This window comes from Balaenoptera ricei, chromosome 13 (genome assembly GCF_028023285.1).
Source record: "Balaenoptera ricei isolate mBalRic1 chromosome 13, mBalRic1.hap2, whole genome shotgun sequence".
Taxonomy (NCBI): Eukaryota; Metazoa; Chordata; class Mammalia; order Artiodactyla; family Balaenopteridae; genus Balaenoptera; species Balaenoptera ricei.
In genome coordinates, this window is record NC_082651.1 from 95822500 (window position 1) to 95844875 (window position 22376).

At 50.6% G+C, this 22376-nt stretch overlaps 1 protein-coding gene across 2 annotated transcripts in view; it reads right to left on the minus strand.

The window, feature by feature from the left end:
• HPCAL1 (hippocalcin like 1) overlaps nt 1-20226 on the minus strand; it is a 110955-nt gene extending 90729 nt beyond the window's left edge. Inside the window, exon 1 of one of the 2 annotated variants that reach the window (XM_059942218.1) lies at nt 19918-20226. The gene's annotated coding sequence lies outside the window, so the exon portion shown is untranslated. Of the gene's footprint in view, nt 1-11740; nt 11826-19917 lie in introns of those variants that run through there. The other variant, XM_059942219.1, reaches the window with a different exon arrangement.
• Nucleotides 20227-22376: the final 2150 nt, after the last annotated feature.

The window sequence follows — 22376 nt, forward strand, 5'->3', positions numbered from 1 at the left end:
TCCAGCTCTCAAAATTAACATTACAATGAAACAGTATTTGCATTTATTTTAATTGGCTTTTACATAACTAAACGTCTCGGTTTCACCCTTAATGACAACAGGGTGAACGACTTCTTAATAGTGGGACCCTTAAAACAGCAAGATGAAAGCTCATAATTTAAAATTTTCGTGTCTGGAAAAATTCTTCACTGACTTGCTGGAAGCACATTTTTGCTTAATTCTCCTCTTTTTCTCTGAGAAGACAGCAGGACCTTTTGCATGTTGAAATTCATCAACTGAAATTCATAGACTTCCTGCATCGCACTTAAAAATTAATGATTAGAATGCTTTTGGTGCTTTAGTGCAAGGCGTGTGAAGTAGCAACAATGGAAGTGTATGTGAGTTCCATGAGGACATGGGGGAGGGTTTTTTTGGGGGGGGTTCTTTTTTTTTTTTTCCCATCGATCAGTCCCTTGTGCCTAGAAGAATCCCTGGTAGGCCCTCGATAACCATTTGTTGAATAAGTAAAGGTGGGCCACTTCTCATTACCTGCGATAAAGCACGCACAACACTTAGCATGGTGCCAGTTACTTGAGCTTTTACTATTTTCATTATCATTATAAGTGAGGTGAGGCTCCTGCCTGGAGAAGGCACTTCTGGGCCTGTAAGGATATGGGGGCAGGTGGGAAGGAAGGGACCTCACCTGGGGGCCAACACCTGTAACTGCCTCAGTCACCCACCACCCCCAGCAATTCCAACTGAACATCCATCTACCACAAGTGCTGCTTACAGGCCTGATGCAAAGCCCAACACAGGCTAGAGTCTCTAGACCACACGTGTTTGATCTGTGTTTGATCTCTGTTCTCCGGGGAATTCTGTCTACTGGGAAGAAAAGACGTATTTTTTTAAATGCCATTTCCCCCCCTCCAAGAGGTGCTCTAACACGGACAATAGAGTCGGGTGCACAGGAAAAGGGATCAACTGGTCTGGAAAGCCCTGCTCGATTCTTGAAGGATGTGTGGGTGCTTGTTGGGGGAGGGGGTGCGGTCAGGGATTCCCAGAAGGAACAGCACGTGCAAAGGCCCAGAGGAGTGAATGGGCGATAAGGAACTGCCAGTCAATGGAATTCAAGACGTCACGTAGGGGATGAAGGGTTGGTCGAGAGGTCAGGCAGGGTCGAGGGTCACAAGGAGGGCTTTTCAGGCCACGCTTAGCATTTGGACTTTGCTCTGCAAGCAAGGATTTGAGAGCGTGGGGCAACGCGACCGACATACATTAGAGAAGGCTCATGCAGGGCTGGGGCTGGGGCTGTGTGTTGGCGATGGGTCTGGTGGGTGTGGGGAGAGGCGGGGTCAGGAAACCGGCTAGAAACTGACAATCACGCAAGCAGGTGGTGTGACTGCAGCACAGGAGCGGTGAAGTTGGAGAGACTGGGCTGCATCTGGGGGATCTAGATCTTGATGACTAACTTAAGAGACCAGCTTGATAGGATGGAGGGAGAGAAAAGCTGAGAAGGGGCTAGAATGTCTCCTGGGCCTGCCTCCATATCTGAGCAGGCAGTGGTCTATCTGGGGGACTTGGGAATAGCAGGTTCTCTTTCGGACATTCCATCAAACAACCTAAAACCCAGCAAACCATGGCTTTGACAAGAAAGGGTTTTCTTTGTGTCCAGGGCTTGGGCAGCGGTTCAAGAATGCCATCAAGGACCTAGAGTCTTTTTCTGTTCTACCATCCTTAGCACATGGATCTCAGCCTCGTGATCATAGGATGGCTACCCTATTTCCACAAATTGCATCTGCTTTCCAGGCAGGAGAAGATGGATGGGTCAAAATCTTTCTGTCTTGGGACTCTGGCTTTTTATTCAGGAAGGGAGCAGGGATAGGAGAGCATGCCAGCAGCCTTGAACTGACATCTCACTGGCCAAACCTCACTGGGTTCTCCAGGCTGGAAGGTTGCACCTTTAGTTGTCCAGCCTCTGAGCAGAGGGGCCCTCGCACTTGCTGTTCCCTGTGCCTGCCGTCCTGCCCAGCTCCACGTGACCAGCTCCCTCATTTTTTCCAGTCCTTGCTCAAATATCACCTTCTAATGAGGCCTTCTCTGACCACTCTATTTAAAATTTCATTTCTCACCCACCCCCACCCCCCATCTAATACCTCTGGACCTTCACTAACATTTTTTCCACAGCTTCTTTTTTTTTTTTTTGGCTGCACCTTGCAGCTTGGAATCTTAGTTCCCCGACCAGGGATCAAACCCAGGTCCTCAGAAGTGAAAGCCTGGAGTCCTAGCCACTGGACCACCAGGGAATTCCCTTTTTATTTCCCCCCACATCTTCTAAGTATTACTGTATTATACTACAAATTGACTAATTTAGTTTACTGCTTGTTGCTCCCAGCTAGAAACATAAGCTCTGAGAGGGCAGGATTTCTGCTGGATATTCTCCTAGAGCAGAGCCTGGCACACAGTGGGAGCTATGTGAATGAATGAATGAATGAATGGAGGGCCGGTTCATGAGAGAGCACCTTTCCCTACCTAGGGATTCTTCCCAAGCCCGGTCTCTACTTAAAGGGAGACTATTCAGTACGTGGTCCCTGCCCTTAGGAGCCCCTGGCCTGGAGGAAAGATGAGACCCACGTTTGGAGGTGACTGGCCAGGACCAGAGCCTTGCAGATGGCGGGGCCGTGGGAGCCGGAGCACCACTGCCCCAGGAAGAGCAGGGAAGCTGAGCAGGGCACCTGAGCAGGCCCAGAAGGCTTCTTGGAAGAGGCAACCCCTGAGCAAGGCTGGGAGTTGTGAGGGTGATTTGGGAGGGTGCAAGGGACAAGCAGAAGGGTGTAGCAAATGTTCCTCTCCTCAAATGATGGTGCTGAGAATCATAACCCAAATACAAGGCCGTGATGGGGAGTCCCCAGAACCAGCTCCCTGAGCAAGGAGAAGGTCAGATGTGAAAGAAGTCCCTTAAAAAAATAAAAATAAGAAATAAAAAGTCCCTGAGAGTTTCATAGCAAGTCCCCACCCAACCCTGGCCCTCTGTCCCCGACAAAGGTGACCACACAGCTGGCTGTAATCCAGGAGCAGGTTTAAGGGGAGCTGCTTGCTCAACATATGATCTGATTTGAGCCAAGCTGACTGCCCTTATTCCAACAGATGTCTTTAACCTGAGCAGTACATTCCCGGGCTGCCCAGTACACAAGCAGCCAGTCGCTCCCTGCCTGGAGACAGAAAGACGGAGCAGATCCGACATTCCGGGAAGATGGAGGAGCAGATACAAATTTCCACATCCTTCATGAGGCTCAGACAGTACACTCCCCGGACCTCTTCTGCGGGCTAACATCTTGCAGGAGGAAAATGAAAACCACAGGTTGACTCCAGACCAGAGAAAGGAAAAGGGCAGAAGACTGGGAACTCAAATTCCACAAAGGAAACCAGAAAGACCCTGCTGTTTTAGGCGATCAAGTGTCAGGGGCAGCAGGATGTGAATAAAAAGACTGGTGATGATGATGATAATAATGCTGATGACGGTGATGGGCCTTATGTTCATATAGCACTTTAGAGTTTACAGGAGGTCTAACGGCTATTTTTACAACAATCCTGGGAGCTTCTATAATTCCCATTTCACAGATGAGGAAACCGATGCTCCAGCGCAGTGCCCGGCAGACCCAAGGGACTTGCGTGGAGAAGGTGAAGGTGGGAGGTGTTTGAGCCTCGGGGAGGAAAGCAGGATCGGGACAAAGTGATAGAGGTGACTTTTTTCCTTTAAAAAGAATGGTCTTGGGGTGGGGGAATGAATTGGGAGACTGGGACTGACATACATATACTACCATGTACAAAACAGATAACTAATGAGAACCTACTCAATGCTCTGTGGTGACCTAAATGGGAAGGAAATCCAAAAAGGAGGGGATATATGTATACATATAGCTGATTCACTTTGCCTTACAACAGAAACTAACACAACACTGTAAAGCAACTATACTCCAACAAAAATTATTTCAAAAAAAAAAAAAAAGAAGAATGGTCTGTTCCCTATCCATTAGACGGTAAGGAAGTCAGGGCAGCATCAGGAAGAGACATCTCCAGTGTGCAGTTACCTCCAAACTGGAATCCAACCAGGCAGGATGTCCCTAAGCCCAGGGCACTTGGGGTCTGTCTGAAGGTTGTTTTCTTGTTCAGATCGCAGCATCCTCTACAGCTACGAGACCAAGCTCTCCCGTCAAATCACAGCGCACACAGAGGCCGGCGTCTGCCACTTTCTCAACGTCGCTAAAAGCCAACACAGCCACCAACTCTGTGCCACGCCCATGTACAGCCTCTTCAGGCTGTGACGAGCCCACTCGAGGTCCCCACCAGTTAACGCGTTTGTGCAAAACGGGCCGTCCAGCACAGCGGAGGGGCCGAAGGAGGCCTTTGCTCATGACCACCAACCCGCAGAAGGGAAGGAAAAGAGTGGATGTGCCTTTGCTGATGAAGTGTCTGCAAAGAAGCCCAGGGCGGGAGAGCGAGGCAGGGATGCCCACTGCGGGCCTCCAGCTGCTGATGTTGGGGGCGGGGGAGGCAGTCTGTCTCCATGGGGTTGGAGGATGCTGAAGCCGAACTGGATGAAGGGAGAAAGGAAACTGCCAGGTGTTCAACAAGACGCAGGAAGTGCAAAGAGCTTTCTACACAGTTAACCATCAAGGGATTGCCTTTAGAAACTATCAGATGGAGAGGAACCCAAGCATAGGCATGAGTAGGATTTTTTCTGTGTATAAAATCATGATAAGCAGACTGATAAAGCACTGTTCTACACTCTGGAAAATGCCTGTGAATAAGAACAGCTCAAACGAATCCGTTGCTATGTCATCCCTCCAACAAGGCCCGGGGGCTCTCACCCCACGGGACAGTGAGAGGCGTTCAAGGCCCCCTTGTGTGGCAGTGGCCAGCAGCGTAGGCCAGGGGAGGTCAGCCCAGGGTCCCTCCTTGGCTTCCTGCTGTCTTGGGTCGCAATCATAATATAAGCTCCACAAGGGCAGGTCCCCCAGCATCTTGTTCATCATTGTATCCCCAGGCCCAGAGCCGGACTTGGCATACAATATAGAATTATTGAACTAACTTGTTGGACTGTACAGGGTAATCATCGTTCACACTAAAGAGAGCATTCCTGGCTTTATTCAAAGATTTTGTTCCAGCTGTTGTTTTGGGGTAGGTGTTCCTTCGATTCATTTTAAGCATTTTGGCAGGAAAGGTAGGGCTATGTGTGTTAAAAATTAAGCAAACAGAACGGAGGGCAAAATTATGTCAGAAATCCCTGTGTAAGTCAATAAAACAGAGGACCTTTGTTTAGAAAAATTTAATTCACATACACAGTTTCAGAAATATCACAGAAAGTGAGGTTTATTCCTTCTCCAGGACAACTGGGATACCCAAGAAACCAGTGGGACACACCCGGTCTCCATGGTAACCTACCTGTTTCCAGTGACAGGAGAGCTTCCTTCCCGCCTCCATGTGGAATCCCGCAATAAGCTAAGGACCCAGCTTTCAAAAATAACAATTTCTGAACACAGGGGCCATACTAATTTTTTTAAAATATGGTTTCCTCATAGTGAAGATCCTGAAATAATTAACCAGATGTGTATGTAATTTTGCTGACAATTATATTTTCTTTCACAAGATCATAAATACAGACACTAGACTATAAAGATATGATTTTTTTTAAATTTCTAATTCAAGAAACTATGAGCAGGCACTGAGCTGGTAGCAAAGGCAACCTCTGATTTATCACATTTTATAGCAATATTATTTGCCTGGAGAGAGAGCCCAGCCCCCAAGCATCCCTCTCCTTCATTCACTCTGAAATTAATCTTTCCTATTAGCCAATTTCTCTTATGGCTGGCTCTGCCTTCATAACTTTCCACTGCTGACTCAATATCCTGGACTCAGACAGATTAAACCTCTGCAGAACGACAGGAATAACAGCCTAAGAAGCCTTTGGAGGGATGCCACCAAAAGTCAGGCACGGCCCTAACAAGGGCTGAGATGGCCCTGCTCACCAGCCGGTAAATAAATACAGTCAACCCAACATAAGCCCAAGATCAACCCAAGGTCAACCCAAGTCAACCCAATATCAGCCCAAGTTCAAGGCAGGAGCAGACAGGCAGTGGGGAAGGATCACCCTCAGAAGTCCTTCAATTTGCAGGAGCTGAAGACCAGCAGTTCCACTCTGGGGGAGTCAGGAAGGAAGGGCTGGGATGGGATGGGAAACCAAAAAAGTTATTTTCAAATAGGGAGCTAAAAAACATCAGCCTGAGAGACAAACAGTAAGGAGATTATTCCTGGAAGAGGGCCACTGCGCGATCACTCAGTGATGAGAATACAGAAGGAAAAGCAGGGGTAGGTGGTCCAGAGGACATCAAACCACCTCATTAAAAGACCCAATGTCAATACAGCAGGAGCCGCGAAGCCTCCTTCCAGGTCAAGAAACAAAGTGAACGTCCAAAGTGAAACAAACAAAACAGAAGAAGCACATCCTAGATCATAAACAAACTCTACCCCTGCCATGTTGAAATGGCGAATTTCTTGGAAGACTTGGAACATTTTTTTTTATATCCAAGTTAATAGAATTACTCAGTATTGAATTTAGATGAGATTAACAAATTCTAACAATGTAGCATGATAAATTTCCATTAATTCAAATCATCACAAGTATGGAATTTATGGGTTCCAGCCAGTCTGCCTATAAAAAGAAAGTTTGCTAAGCAAATTAAGAGGGTAAACAAGGTTATCAGAGGAATGCGTTCTTGGGGTTCCTTTTTAAAACCTTTTTTTCCTAATTGCGAAACTAATACATTCCCGTGGGTGAAAATTTAGAATGTAGAGCACTATGAAAAAGCAGAAAAGAGAAACCACTCATGATCCCATCAGACTCAACTGCTAACAGTTCGGTATATTTCCTTCCCATCTATTTTCTCTGACCCTTTTTTCCCTCCCTATCTAGTTCTACATCTTGCTTTTCAGCCCCATATTTAAGAGACACGGTTTAAATTGCTTATTTTCAACCCCTTTAGCAAATACTTAACTAGCTTACTGCCAGAAATATGTTCATTTCAAAGAATTCTTAGTAACTCATTAAAAAGACCAATTTGAGGTGAAAGCTGGTCAGGAGTTTGCATCAATACATATACTTTTGTCTGAAAATAATACAATTACTTATCTTCTACAAAACTCCCTAATTCTGACTTTTCTCTGGTTCACAATTAGTCAAAACAAGAAGTTCAGTCCACCAGTTTCTTAGATCGTGAGCGGCATGACCTCCCAGAAAAAACAGAAGTGCCCCATTACACCGAGGAAGGCAACATCTACATCCTCTACGCTGGCTTTTCTTGCCAGATTGCCCTCTTAAAGGAATTGTAAACATGGAACTTCCCTGGTGGCACAGTGGCTAAGGCTTCGCGCTTCCAATGGAGGGGGCCTGGGTTCGATCCCTGGTCAGGGAACTAGATCCCATATGCATGCCGCAACTAAGCATTCACATGCCGCAACTAAGGAGCTGGCGAGCCGCAACTAAGGAGCCCACGTGCTGTAACTAATGAGCCGGCGAGCCGCAACTAAGGATCCCGCCTGCTGCAACTAAGACCCAGTGCAACCAAATAAACAAATAAATAATTTTTTTTAAAAAAAGGAATCGTAAACAGCTTCTAAGTAAGGCTCTCAGATCTAGAGCCTAAGATCTCAGCTCAACTGCCAACCTGCTTCCGTGCTCCCACAGCGAATACCCCAATGAAATCACACTCCTCCTTGGTACCAGGAGTCCCTGTCTTCTTAATCTCAGCTTCCTTAAGACATAGCACCACCCCTGGCACAGGAAGTTATAAGAAGGCACTGAATGGATGGATGGGTGGATGAAACACATAAAGGTCATCCCCCTAAGTTCAGTACCCTCTGCCCTACCCCTTCCTTCTAGTCTGTGCTCCACAAACTTGTTCCTCAATATTATCACTCTCTTCTGAATTGTGATGCCAGCTCTTCAGATGGCAGTTGCATCTGTGTTTCGTAAGAGGTTCATTTTTTTGTTGCAGTCAGTTTAGCTATAAAAATTCTCTCTATGCTTTATGTTGGATATGCCTTACAACTCAAATTTACTTTTTTTTTTTTTGGCCACTCCGCGCGTCATGTGGGATCTTAGTTCCCCAACCAGGGATCAAACCTGCACCCCCTGCAGTGGAGGCGAGGAGTCTTAACCACTGGACCGCCAGGGAAGCCCCTCAAGTTTACAATTTTAAGCATTCTTCCTGGCTTGTAGAGCTGACAGAGAATTTACAGGTTATCTAGCCCCGAGCTGCATTTGACAAATGAGGAAACTGAGATCTGGGGAGGAAAAGCTGCCCATGCCAAGTGAAACTAGACATTCATAACAGGAGGGCAGTCACTCCACCAGCCCATAACGTCGTGATGCTTTCCAGGCCACTGTCCTGCAATTTTCATGAACACGTAAAACACTCACCACCAGTGACAGCACAGGAAACAGCATTAGTGCACTGAACCGCACAGTCGCACATTCAGGACTGCAAAGCAAGCCCCTTAGCTGAGGTGCTAAGTTTTAAATAATTCAATTCACTCACCATCCTACAGTTGAGAGAAGAGGATGGTGGTTTGGCCACACATCTGGACATCCACTGAGTCCCAGGCTCAGTGCCAGGAATGCGGGGCCACGGAGGAGAAATCCACAGGGGCCCCATATGCAAAGAGGCCCACTGCCCCGGGAGAGGCAGAGGAGCTCAGTCCTCAACCTGCTAGGTCAGGCCCTAGAGAGGCGCATCAGCAAAGGGCCTGGAGAATACGGCCAGGAGCCCAATCTGTCCTCCCTGGGGGGACAAAGGTGACAATGGCTCCCCCCTGGGCCTGAAAGAATGGGTGGTGAATTAGCCAGCGTTCTCCAGATAAAGAGACATATGCAAATACAGGATATGCATATATCTTATATCTTGTGTGTGTGTGTGTATACACACACACACATATATATACATACACACACACACATACAGTAGTCCCCCCTTATCCGAGGGTGATATGTTCCAAGACCCCCAGTGGATGCCTAAAACCACAGACAGTACTGAACCCTATATTGCTATATTTTTTCCTGTACATACATACCTATGATAAAGTTTAAACTATAAATTAGGCACAGTAAGAGATTAACAACAATAATAATAAAATAGAACAATTATAACAATTTACTGTAATAAAAGTTATATGAATATGGTCTCTCTCTCAAAATAGCATACTGTACCATTCTCATCCTTCTTATGATGACATGAGATGATAAAAGGCCTACATGATGAGATAAAGTGAGGTGAATGACGTACGCATTACGATGTTATGTTAGGCTTCTACTGACCTTCTGATGATACGTCAGGAGGATCATCTGCTTTGGGGATCCTGGATCATTTGAGCCATGAAGATGTTGATGGTTGGATGTCAGGAGCAGATGATATTGATGGTTGGGGATCCCAGGGGGATGAAGTGGGACAGTGTGATATTTCGTTATGCTACTCAGAACATCACAAAATTTTATTTTATTTTATTTTTTTCTTTTTTTAACATCTTTATTGGAGTATCATTGCTTTACAGTGGTGTGTTAGTTGCTGCTGTATAACAAAGCGAATCAGCTATACATATACATATGTCCCCATCCATATCCCCGCCATCTTGCGTCTCCCTCCCACCCTCCCTATCCCACCCTTCTAGGTGGTCACAGAGCACCGAGCTGATCTCCCTGTACCACGTGGCTGCTTCCCACTCGCTATCTATTTTACATTTGGTAGTGTATATATGTCCATGACACTCTCTCACTTCGTCCCAGCTTACCCTTCCCCCTCCCCGTGTCCTCAAGTCCATTCTCTATGTCTGCATCTTTATTCCTGTCCTGCCCCTAGGTTCTTCAGAACCTTTTTTTTTTTTAAGGTTCCATATATATGTGTTAGCATACGGTATTTGTTTCTCTTTCTGACTTACTTCACTCTGTATGACAGTCTCTAGGTCCATCCACGTCACTACAAATAACTCAATTTCGTTTCTTTTTATGGCTGAGTAATATTCCATGGTATATATGTGCCACATCTTCTTTATCCATTCATCTGTTGATGGACACTTAGGTTGCTTCCATGTCCTGGTTATTGTAAATAGTGCTGCAATGAACATTGTGGTACATGCCTCTTTTTGAATTACGGTTTTCTCAGGGTATATGCCCAGTAGTGGGATTGCTGGGTCGTATGGTAGTTCTATTTTCAGTTTTTTGAGGAACTTCCATACTGTTCTCCCATCGCAAAATTTTAAACTTAGGAATTATTTCTAGAATTTTCCATTTAACATTTTTGGACCACAGTTGAGCACAGGTAATTGAAACCGTGGAAAGTGAAACCACCAATAAGGGGGGACTACTGTATATACATATATAGATAGATTTATTACAGAAATTGGCTCACACAATTTGAGGCCAAGATGTCCTACAAGCTGGAGAACCAAGAAAGCCAGCGGTGTAAGTCCCAGTTCACGTCCAAAGGCCCAAGAACCAGGAACACTGAAGTCCAAGGACAGGAGAAGATACATGTCCTAGCTCAAGAGAAAGAGCCAATTTCTCCTTCCTCTGCCTTTCTGTTCTACTCAGGCCCTCAATGGATTAGAAGACACCCATCCACAATGGTGAGGGCAATCTTCTTTACTCTGTCTACTGAACCAAATGCTAATTTCTTTCAGAGACACCCTCACAGACATACCCATACATCCCATACATAATGGTTTACCAGCTACCTGGGCATCCCTTAGCCCTGTCGCATAAAATTAAAAAATAAAATTTTATCTGACACATAAAATTAATCATCGCAGGTGAGATTTGTCCAAGAATCTTACAGATTAGTTATTCTCATGAGGCCACTTGCAGAGTAACATTCCATCATCCACCCATTTGGGTCCTCTGTGCCTACCACCACCCTGTCATAACTCCCCTCATGACCCCCCTAACACTAGGGGGCATCCCCCCAAAGAACAGCTAATTCAGCAGAAATGGGCTACGTGATGCAGTAGCCAAAGTCTGAGAAGCGATGCTGAGACTGAATGATGATGACGGTGATCATGATGGTGGCTATAGTGGCGCTAGTGGTGGTGATGGTGATGATAGTGGTGACGGTGATGATAGTGGTGATGGTGATGATAGTGGTGATGGTGATGATAGTGGTGATGGTGATGGTGATGATAGTGGTGATGGTGATGGTGATGATAGTGGTGATGGTGATGATAGTGGTGATGGTGATGATGAGGATGACAGTGATGGTAACTAACAGTGACGGGCGATGATGAGGATGATGTGGTTGCACTGGAAAGCCAGCAACTGGCCCAGGACAACACACGGGGGAAGGAGTTACAGTGGAAGGAACACAGGGAGATCTTTACACTGCTTGAGAGTCCCTGGCCCCGAGGACCTGGAGTCCCTTACCTGTGCTACACCTCCCCTGCCCCACCCCCACAACAATGTTGAAAATAATTCCCAAATGCACAAACTTTCACTTTACAGCTAGCTCTGAGAACAGTCAGCCAGGCCATATTGTCTTTAGGTCAGGTAAAAGCACATCACCGGGAATGTAGGCTAATAAAAGCAATAATCCTTTATCCTGTCTTTAGAGAGAAAGAAGAGAAAAAAAGCCATCCCCAGAGAATAAGCATGCCAAAGTCCTGGCATGAAGGAAAGCCAGGGCTTAGCACCTGTCCAAGGCCTGTTTCTACCTTTACTCACCAGGAAGGAGAAACACACCCACACGAGCCGGAGCAGCCAGCACGGCGGGGCTCCCACCCCTGGAGGCTGAGCCAGGCAGCCCAGGCTGCGTCACAAAGCGTGGCACTGGCACCGCACGACTGAGGGATTTTTAATAAAGCCTCATTCCTGCCGCCGCCGCCGCCCCACGCTCTGGCGAGGGCTGAGAGTGAGAGGGGGGCGAGCCCGCCACCAGTCCTGCCCGTCAGGGGACCCCCCACCGGCTCACTCAGCCACGCCCGTAAATACAGAAAATGGCACGACATCGGAAACGACTGTCTTTACACCCAGGTGATTGATTTGGAGAGGTCCTCACTTCCCTCCAAAAGTGGATTACAGCGCAGCAGAGAGAAAGGATGGGAGTGACAGGGAAGGGTGGGGAGCTGTCGTCAATTCTGTCTTCTGGAAACGTCTGTTAAATGCACAGGAAGGAAGCAGAGACCCGAGCATTTTGCTGCTGGAGGGAAAACAGCACTGCGATCCACACATACGGCTGCTCAGAATCATAACTCTGCCAGTGTTGCCAGGAGCCCCCCTTCAGCCCATTGGCACCCACGCATCCAAACTAATAAACGCTTTCCAAGTGCCCAAGGGGGGAAGGGATTAGGGGGTCTGGGCCTCCTAATGTCTGAGGAATAACCCACAGGTCTCTCTCTATGTGCCGCCCCCCACCCCCAAGTTCAGGGTCAGTGTGGCTGCATCAGGGACCCTGAGCGACGCTTCGCAGGAGACGAGAGCTGGGACAATCCAACACGGCAGCTCCCCAAACTCCAAATCATGGCCCTCCCAGCTCCCTTCCAGGACCCTTGGCACACACATATTCACAGGCTCTCATGTCACGTGCCTTGCTGCTACAGTCTGGGTCAAAATATGCCTAATAAACCTGAATTTGAAAAGAAACACTTATTGCTGAGGAAGCCATGCAACAGCCTCCATTTCCTCAGACATGTGACCAGCCGGACTCAGCTGGGTCCTCTACATCCAGGTTTCATGACATTGTCTGATGGGGGCCCAGAACCCCTTTTCTCACATGAGCAAACTCAGAAAGGGTCACTCAGCCAATAAACAACAGAGCAGAGACTGACTGGAACCCCGGTCTGCCTGACCCCATCCCTGGTCCTTCCCCTGGGATATTCTGAAAAATAGGGTCCAACAACCCCAATCCTTCAGGAAGAAACAAGACACTCTCAGTGTCCGCGGTGAAAGTTCTCTGCATCAGTGAGTGGTAGAGACCATTTGTGACCTGGTGGTCTACACACCAGACCCAGATCGACCTATATACACTGGGTATACAATTTCTGTGTCTCAGGCTGCACATTTGTAAAATGGGATCTCCTCCCCTGCTACTTTCCTCAAAGAACAAAACTGACACAAGAGGGGACTTCCCTGGCAGCGCAGGGGTTAGGAATCCGTCTGCCAGTGCAGGGGACACGGGTTCGAGCCCTGGTCCGGGAAGATCCCACATGCCGCGGAGCAACTAAGCCCGAGCGCCACAACTACTGAGCCTGCGTGGCCTAGTGCCCGTGCTCCGAAACAAGAGAAGCCACCGCAATGACAAGCTCGCACACCACAACGAAGAGTAGCCCCCACTCGCCACAACTAGAGAAAACCTGCGCTCAGCAACGAGGACCCAACGCAGCCAAAAATAAATAAAATTAATTAATTAAAAAGATGACACAGGAAGAGACTTCTGAAACGCACAACGTATGGCGGCGCATGCACCCCCTCCCTCCCCCAGGGCCTTCCTCCACATCTATTGACCAAGAAACCTCTCTGCGTGTCCACACACTTAAACTGAGTCACTCCTACCAGGCCAAGTACTGGGGCAAAGGAAGCTGCGCCCTGTACCACTCATGCCCTCGAAGGAATTTACATTGCCTGGGAGGTGATGGCAGGAAAAGCCACAGAAGTGCATCTCCTTACTACCTAATAGGTGTGGAAGAGAAGGTTTAATTCTTGCTTCTTCTACTATCTACCAATGGCTTTGGGCTACTTATTTTGCCCTGGGCATCCTCCATGTTTTCATTTTAAAAAATGGGTTTGATACCATTTGCCTCGCATGTTCCTGCTGAAACAAGATAATGTAGCAGGGCCTCACAACACAATTACACACCCTGTACTTTAAATTCCAACACTTTGCTGGATACTCCGGAGTTCACAAAAGAAACGTGAGGGAGGCAACTTCAGTTAGTCCAGCCAACATGCTCTGGGCATCCCAGGTGCCCGGCGCTGTGCTAGGTGACAGATGAGGGGCCAGTAAGACCTGAGGCTCCTTCAAAGAGCTCCCCAACCCACAGGGAGACAGCACTGGCTACTTTAGCAGCCTGAGGGAGAAGCCAATTCTAACTGGAAGACTCCAGGAAGGCCTCCCAGAGGGGACCCTTGAACCAAATCTATAAAAGGAACCAGAGGAAGAAAAGGCAAATCTAGACACAGAAAGCCGGTGGGTAGTTGCCCGGGGCCAGGGGTGGGAACAGGGAGTGACAGCTAATGGGCACGAGGGAGGGAGCCTTCCGGGGCCAAGGGAAACGCTCTAAAACTGGATTGTGGTGACAGTTGCACAACTCTGTAAGTTTACTGAAAAGTATCGAATAATAGTTTTTGGTTTTTTTTTGGCCACGCCGTGCAGCATACGGGATCTTAGTTCCCCATCAGAGATAGAACCTTCACCCACGGCAGTGAAACCTCAGAGTCCTAACCACTGGACCACCAGGGAAGTCCCATCTAATAATACACTTTTTTTTTTGGCTGCGTTGGGTCTTTGTTGCTGCGCGCGGGCTTCCTCTAGTTGCAGCGAGCTGGGGCTACTCTTTGTTGCGGTGCACAGGCTTCTCTTGTTGCAGAGCATGGGCTCTAGGCACACGGGCTTCAGTAATTGTGGCACACTGGCTCAGCAGTCGTGGCTTGCAGGCTCTAGAGCGCAGGCTCAGTAGTTGTGGCGCACGGGCTTAGTTGCTCTGCAGCATGTGGGATCTTCCCGGACCAGGGCTCGAACCCGTGTCCCCTGCATTGGCAGGCGGATTCTCAACCACTGCGCCATCAGGGAAGTCCTACTAATACACTTTAAATGGGTACACTCTGTGGTATATGAATTACACCTCAATAAAGCTGTTAATTGAAAAAAAATTTTTTAAAGATCGAGTAGGAGTTTAGTGGATCAAGTCTGGCTGGGAGAGAAGAAAGACGCTGTGCCCACCTGCCTGGCCTCACCCTCACTGTCCCACCTCCAGCCGCTCCACTCCCCCACCTCCCTCCAGACACCTCCTCCCGAGGCTTTTCCCCAGGCCCGGGCCGGGGTGGGAGCTGCCCTCCCAGCACCTGTCAATTCCACCAGCTCACTAGATGTTCTCCCCACCCCCAGCCAAGACCAAGCTCTCAGGGGCAGGGATGAAGCCCGTGCCCAGCTTTCGGAGCCCAGCTTGAAGCAAGGCCACAGTAGGTGTTCAGAAGAAGTTAGTGAGGAAGAGAATGAACCGGGGGGTTGAGGGGGGTGGAAAGGGACAGGATGAAATGGAAGCCGAGCTCCAGGCTAAGGGATCAGGCTTTGCTGGGCGTTGGGAAGAAGAGGCGTGGGGATGGGGAGGAGGGCTGGGCAGCAGAGGTCTGACCCATTAGATGGGTGGGGAAATGGGGGAAGGGCAGGGGGCGGTGGACTCTGGGCTCTGCTCTGACGTGTAGTAGCACGGAGCACACACACAGCACTGCGTCAGGGTGGTGGGAGAGCCCACTGTCAGTGCACAGACGTGACAGCAGGTGCCTGACCAAGGGGACACACAGCAAGGGAAGACTTCGGCTAGGGCAACAGGGTATTCAGGCAATCAGGGAAGACTTTCAAGAGGGGAACTGCATACCTCCAAAAGCTTTTTTCCTGTGTCCAAGACCATGGCTGCTTTATCCAAAGAGTCAGAATTTAACAATCCTGAGTATTTCTTAATCAAGGGTCAGAAACCCATCACTAGCTCCTCAAAGAAGACGTCTCATCTAACGAGGCAGGTGAGGCTGATGCCAGCACCCCTACTCCAGTCTTCTGGCTTCCTGCCAGCCTGGGTTGTACTAAGACTCTAAAAAGAGACAAATATCCAGAAAACACAGCTACTGGATTAGCAAGCAGGGGTCTAGGGGTAGGGTGCACTGGGCTTATAAATGAAAATGTAAAGGTAAAAGAAGGCATCTTTGCTGCCCTGATGCAGGCGGGGGAGGGAGCCTGAGGCCTCTCAGAAAGTGTCTTTAGTTAGTCACGTGTCATGAACGCAAAGATATGAAGCATTGCCTCTGAAATTCAATTCGACTTGAAATGACATGGCCGAGGCAAGGCTCTCTTAAAGGATTCACTGAGCTTTTCAGATGATTTTTTTCTTTTTAATTCTTTAGACTTGCACCTTGCTCAGTGCCTAAGAAATGTTCCACCTGTCAAACTGTATTGATTACCTGAAGTTACATTAAACCCACACCAGTAGATTCCAACGGATTTTTTTTTCTTTTTGGTGGAAAGTGATTTGAAAGAAAGAGTTTTTTCCATGGGGCAAGTGGCACTGAGAGGCCCTAAGCCCGCTCTGCTATCTCCATATACAATTACCCTCTGTCATCCCCTGATTAGAAACTCAACCCAAAGGGAAGAAGACAAGAGCCACATGAGATGCACAGATGTGCAGACTTGCGTGTGGGCATGAAAACATGAAAGGAACCCAACGAGACTGTGGGATAATGGTGAGTCCTAAAGTAGAGCATGATTAAGCCTCCAAGTGCCCTCCTTCCCCAAGCACAACGACATCAGGGGCTGACAAACTAGCAAAACACACATAATCCCCCATCAAGTCCAGGCTGGCAACTCATAAATTGGAAGCATTATCCTGCAAAAAACAAGCACTGTTTAGGGCTTGCTGGAATGCTAAATTCTAATACAAACCCAACCCCCAACCTAGATAAAATTTTGGCTGCCAAGAAGCTTGCTATCTGGTGCCAAATAAACTCTGGGGCTCCTTATTAGTACCCTGGATTATCAGACCTTGGCACTCTACTACTTCCAAGTGGCAATGCAAGGTCTTAGAGTAAGTCTGGGGGAGGCCTGTGGGAATAAGCGGAATACAGCCTACCCTGAGGGACGAACACTCACCATGGTGTTTTTTGTTTTGTTTTGTTTTTAAAGATTTTTTTTTTTTTGATGTGGACCATTTTTAAAGGCTTCATTGAATTTGTTGCAATACTGCTTCTGTTTTATGTTTTGGTTTTCTGGCCACGGGAAAACCATGGGATCACCGCGGGATCTTAGCTCCCCGACCAGGGATCAAACCCACACCCCCTGCATTGGAAGGCAAGGTCTTAACCACTGGACCACCGGGGAAGTCCCTCACCATGGTGTTTTATGTGAATGGTGACCTTGGAATTGTGCACACAGAGCCCTGAAAAGAGGGGGGGGTGCCAGCCCCAGATGATAGCACTACCTCTTTACCAGATGAAACGCCACAGCAGCTCCAATAGAAATGGGGCTTGATGAGTGCAAGGCCCAGGCTGGGGAGTGTGGGCCAACGGGGGCCCACTCCTTGCCCTTCTGTCGCTTGTATTTCTAATTCTGCACAGTCCTGTGGCCAGAAAGGGACATTAGGACAAATTCTGAAGGAATTCATCCAAGCTTTTTATTTCTCTAGAGTCTCTCTCTAGAAGGGCTTATTGGAAATGAATGGGTCATTGGCTAGAGTTGGGGCAAATCTTTGTTCTTCTGGGGTTTTGACTTATTCTTGTTTCTCCACAAGAAGATGACCTTCCGGGCATCTGATTCCCAAAGCCAGGTCTCCCAAATTATTATCGCACGTTGACATCTATTTTCCAACTTACAAAAATCGGAATGCAAATGGAGCAGGCAAGGCGAGAACATGGCACCACGTCCCACGGCAAACAGGAGGCAGAGCCCCTGGCCCTTCCCTCTGGCACATTATCCAATAAAACCTCAAGAGCTCGGTAATTACAGGTGCTTTCAAAAGTGAAACAGAAATAGATCTAGGGCCAAAACACTGGTTTCCTTAAGGCAAAGGGCTGGTTTTAACTAGGGGGAAAAAATCCCAGCTTTTGGTCTGTCTTCTGAGCAGAGAAAGTCAGACTGAATTTTTTTAAATATTATTATTGAATTGGATTATGGGGAAGAGAATAGGATTCAGATCAAGAGCCTTCTCTCCTCAAGGATATAAAACCATTTTACGAAACACGAAAAGCAGGTTCCATTCTAAGTATGCTCCTGACACCAAATCAGGATAACAAATTAGCTTATTCGTTCCCCTGACCTGCGATCACTGTTGAGATCTCAGGGCTTTGGTCCTGGTGGAAGACAAACCAGAGGTTTCTGCTACTGTGTCATAAAAGCCTGAACAAGCTTCCTTGAGAACACCAACCGGGAGCATCTGATACTTAGAAAGGCACCTAGACCCAAACGCGGGCCCTGCCCACTCCATGCCAGTGCTTCATTTTAACAACCTCATGTACCATGAGGTCAGCTGCTCCCTTGGCGAAGGGTTTTTTTTTCCTACCGGGAAGGGTCCTGAGAGGAAGAAACCAGAGATGGAGGAAAGGAATCACTGGCTGTGGCAGAAGGCGGCAGAGCAGCCCTGGCCAGCTCACCCTGCTGGGTCTGAGCAAGCGCTGTGGTGCTGCTGGCAGGACTCCGCCAGAGAGAGAATCGTGGTTAGAGCTGTGTGCACATTCACTGCAGTTCAATGAGTAGTAGGTTTGAAACTAAACAATTTAAAAATTAAGGCGTGGGACTAGGATGCAGACCCTCAGCCTCCTGCGTAAGGCTGATCAAAGGGAGAGGGGATTTCCGTTGACGGGGGGTGGGGGGGGGGGGGGCGGTGGTATCCAGAGAGTGTTCAATGCCAGGGCCTAAGGCAGGACTCGCCGTCCCGGCAATCATGCTCCTCTAGGGGGAATCGATGTTGGCGGGGAGGAAAAGGGGGCAGCCTTCGGCGTGACCAGGCCTGGCCAGGGTGCCCTGGGAGCCCGAGATCCGTCTCCGCGGGGAGCGCCACTTCACACCGGGGCTCTCAGATTGCAGATGTGCACGCCCCGGGGACTAGGCACTTGTTGAACAAAAGGGCTCCTGACTTCCGCAGCCTCTGCCTTCGGCCAGGAGAGGGACCCCCGCTCGGGCGCCGGAGCCTTCGCAGCTAGAGAAGGGCCGGCGCCCCGCGCTGCGCGCTACTGCACCTTCGAGGCGGCGCCGCCCGGGAGCTGCGGCGGGGAGGCGGCGCAGCAGGCAGCCTAAACTTTCTCGAATCTCGGAGCTTCATGGTTAAGTTAGGACAGCGAGTGAGGCACAAAACACGCGCGGGGTGGCGGGGGGGTGTAAGAGTCCCACCCACGATAAAGAAAACAAAAGGATTTTTTAAAAGAGAGACGCTAATCCAATTAACATTAACACCTACTATGTGCCAGGCACTGGGCCGAGAGCTATCTTTAGTGGTTCTCATTTTAACCGTCACGACAGACCCCGAGGGAGGAACTGTCCCCATTTGATAAGAGAACCGCGACCCGGGAAGGTGGCGTGTCGGGCCCAGGTCGCAGTGCGAGTCACGGCGACGCCAGGGCTCCTAACTCCGCAGCAGGGCTCTGTACGTCGCCCCTCCGCCTGGGGAAGAGGGAGCAGATGGCCGCCGCGACGGCCCCCTCCCCAGGCGACTCACGTGGGCCGCGCGGACCTGTCCCCGGGCAGGGCTAGCCCGGGCTGCCCCCTAAGCCCGGGCTAGCCCCCTCGGATCCCAGCTATCCTCCGGGGCTCTGTACTCCGTCCGCACTGGGCCGGCCGGCCGGGACCCCGGGCTCCGCGCTCGAGGTGGACCGCCCACGCCCACCCTGCCACACGCGCCTCACGCACAGCCGCTCACACACGACACGCTCCCCGCCCCGGTCCCCACCAGCAACTGCGCCCCGACACACAATTCCACAAACGCAGCCCCAAATGTGCACATCGAACTGCACACACGGATCCCCACGAGGACACGCCATTCCAGGGACACACCACCGTACTCAGTCACCCACAACTCCACCGCGCAGAGAAACACAATCACCCCTCAACACACACACGCAGACACACACGCAGAGAGCCCGATCGCAGCGCACGCCGGTGCACACGCCCGTACTCCCCGCAACCCCGCAGCCCGCCCCTTTCCTACCTGCTCCGTCGCAGGACGCTATCCACCGGCTCCCCGAGCCCAAGTTCCGAGCCACCGGCGCTGGGGCGGGCGCGGGGCGCTGTGAGGGGCGAGCGCGCCGAGGCCGGAAAGGGTGCCTAGGAGCGCGGGCCTCCGTGAGCCCGCAGCCGCCGCGCCGGCCCTGCGCTCATCTCCTCCCAGAAAGACAAAAGGAAGCCGGCAGTGAGGGAGAGAGCGAAGTGGAGATGCCCGCCAGTCCGCCGATCCGCCAGTCCGCCGTCTGCAGTCGCCGCGGCCCGCCTGCCAGACCCGGGAAGGAAGGGACGCGAAGGCGGGGACCGGAGGCGGGGCACGCGGCCGGGGCGGGAGCTCAAGTTTCCTGCGGACCCGCCCCCGCCTCGACCACGCCCCAATTTAGCCCCACCCATCAACCCACTCAGGTCACGCCCCCGGCCCTAACCACGCCCCCGATGGCCTTGCAGCGCCCGGCCGCCGCTCTTCCAACGCCGGCCCCTTGCCCCTCTCTAGCGCACTCTGCCCGGCTGAGGCCTTGTCCCGGTCTCAGCCGCGCCTGGATCTCGGAGCAGGGGCGGGGCCAAGCACCGGCTCCGCCTCCCTAACCTTTGGCCTCTGGCCTGAGGGTGTGGGAGAGGCCTGGAGGCGGCACCAGGGAGGGGCCGGCCTCGAGTCCTCTTCCGGAAGTGCGGCCCCTGTGACCCAGAAGGGAAAAGGCTTCAGTTGCCCCAGGCCAACTGCCAGGCCCCTCTGGTACCCTTCACCGGCCGTCCCGTGAGGAGATGCCCCAAGCATTCCCGCGCCTGGTTCAGGGAAGGAGCCCGGGGCTGGGAGAAGGTAGGCATGGGTTCCAGTTCTGGTTCCCTTTGCTGACTCTAGGCCATTTTGACAAATCCCTTAGACTCCCTCGGCCTCGGTTTCCCCTCCCATAAAATAGACGGGACAATGAGCGGGCTTCTTCGGGCCCTTCCCTCCTTGACATGCTGCGGGTTTTCAGTCTCTGCTGAGGAAGGGGCTTGGTTGCAATCTTAGTCCCAGGGACTCAGAGTCCCTGGGTCTCGGGGAGGTGGACAGGTATCTCCTGCAGACTCCCATCTGCCTGCCATGTCACTGACGTGAGCAGCTACCAGAGAGACATCAGGGTCTGTGCTTCCCAAGACACCTTGCCACCAGCCCCAGAAAATCTGGGTCACAGAAGAGCAAATATGTCCACACCCCCAAACACTAATATCACCACCACCCCCACCTCTACCATCACCCCCACCCCACCTCTACCATCACCACCAAGCCCTCCACTACCATCACCACCACCCCGACCACGACCATCACCAACACCCCCTCCACTACCATCACCACCACCCTGACCACTACCATCACCACCACCCCCACCACTACCATCACCACAACCCCCACCATCACCACCACTCCCTCCACTACCACCAACACCACCCCCTCCACTACCATCACCACCACCCCCTCCACTACCATCACCACCACCCCCTCCACTACCATCACCACCACCCCCACCACTACCATCACCACCACCCACTCCACTACCATCACCACCACCACCACCACTACCATCACCACCACCCCCTACACTGCCATCACCACCACCCTCTCCAATACCATCACCAGCAGCCCCTCCACTACCATCACCACCACCACCACCACTACCACCACCAGCACCCCCTCAAGTACCATCAACACCACCACCGCCACTACCATCACCACAACCCCCTCATCTACTATCAACAAAACCACTGCCACTACCATCACCACAACCTCCTCATCTACCATCAACACCACCACTGCCACTACCATCACCACAAACCCTACCACTACCATCACTATCACCACCACCAGTACAATCACCACTACCCCCTCCACAACTATCACCCACACACCTTCCATTACCATCACCACCACCACCGCCACTACCACCACCAGCACCCCCTCAAGTACCATCACCACCACCACCGCCACTACCACCACCAGCACCCCCTCAAGTACCATCAACACCACCACTGCCACTACCACCACCAGCACCCCCTCAAGTTCCATCAACACCACCACCGCCACTACCATCACCACAACCCCCTGATCTACCATCAACAGCACCACCGCCACTACCATCACCACAATCCCCTCCACTACCATCACAACCACCACCACCAGTACCATCACCAATATCCCCTCCACAATTATCACCCACACACCTTCCACTACCATCACCACCACCACCGCCACTACCACCACCAGCACCCCCTGCACTACCATCACCAGCACTCCCGCCACTACCATCAGCACCACCACCACAACTACCATCACCAGGACCCTGTCCACTACCATCACCAGCACCCCCTCAACTACCATCAGCACTACCCCCTCCAGTACCGTCACCACGACCCCCACCACTGCCACCCCCACGACACCCTCCACTACCCTCCACTACCATCACCACC